This window comes from Silene latifolia, chromosome 1, assembly GCF_048544455.1.
Source record: "Silene latifolia isolate original U9 population chromosome 1, ASM4854445v1, whole genome shotgun sequence".
Lineage (NCBI taxonomy): Eukaryota > Viridiplantae > Streptophyta > Magnoliopsida > Caryophyllales > Caryophyllaceae > Silene > Silene latifolia.
Window position 1 is genome coordinate 61,569,022 of NC_133526.1, and position 812 is coordinate 61,569,833.

The 812-nt window shown below is 41.9% G+C and overlaps 1 non-coding gene across 1 annotated transcript; it reads left to right on the top strand.

Annotated features, from left to right (window-relative positions):
* The first annotated feature begins 362 nt into the window (after positions 1 to 362).
* LOC141617942 (small nucleolar RNA R71) lies at positions 363 to 469 on the top strand. The gene has a single exon (XR_012531249.1). It is a non-coding gene; the product is annotated as a small nucleolar RNA R71 (small nucleolar RNA).
* Positions 470 to 812: the final 343 nt, after the last annotated feature.

Consider the following 812-nt stretch of genomic DNA (forward strand, 5'->3'; position numbering starts at 1 on the left):
AATTCTCACATATCCCACTTGGGATTGATGAAGATGCCGTCATGGCATTAACATGATGCTTTGGTGATTTTGAGACTTCTTCAAGTCTAGCCATAGCTTTTTCAAACTTCAAATTGATTGTGTCAATGTGAGCACTAAGTTGAGCACCCAATTGAGTAACGGAGTCCACTTCATGCTTTCCTCCTCTAGTAGCCTTGCGAGGTCTACTATATTGTGAGTTATGGACCGCCATTTCCTCAATTTTGTTCCATGTTTGATTGTCATCAACTTCGGTGAACATTCCATTTGATCCCATGTTGAGAATGTTCCTTGAATCATCATATAAACCATTCCAAAATTGTTGTACCAAGAACCATTCGCTAAGTCCATGGTGAGGACATGAGCGACAAATTCCCTTGAAGCGCTCCCAAGCTTCATACAAAGGTTCTTCATCCCTTTGCTTAAAACCCGTAATTTGAGCTCTTAGCATGTTAGTCTTTTCCGGTGGGTAGAATTTTTTGTAGAAAGCTAGAGCCAACTTCTTCCAAGAATCAATTCCGAGAGTGGCCTTATCAAGGCCCTTCAACCATTGTTTCGCGGTGCCAATTAGAGAAAAAGGAAATAAGACCCATCGAATTTGGTCTTGAGTTACACCGGTTTGAGAGATCGCATCACAATAGTCACAAAAGGTTTCCATATGAGAATGAGGGTCTTCACTAGGCATCCCCCCAAATTGACTCCTTTCGACTAATTGGATAAAGGCGGATTTGGCAATAAAATTTCCGATTAGATGTTGTGGTGTGGGAGTACCATTGGGTAGGTTCTCCTCGGTG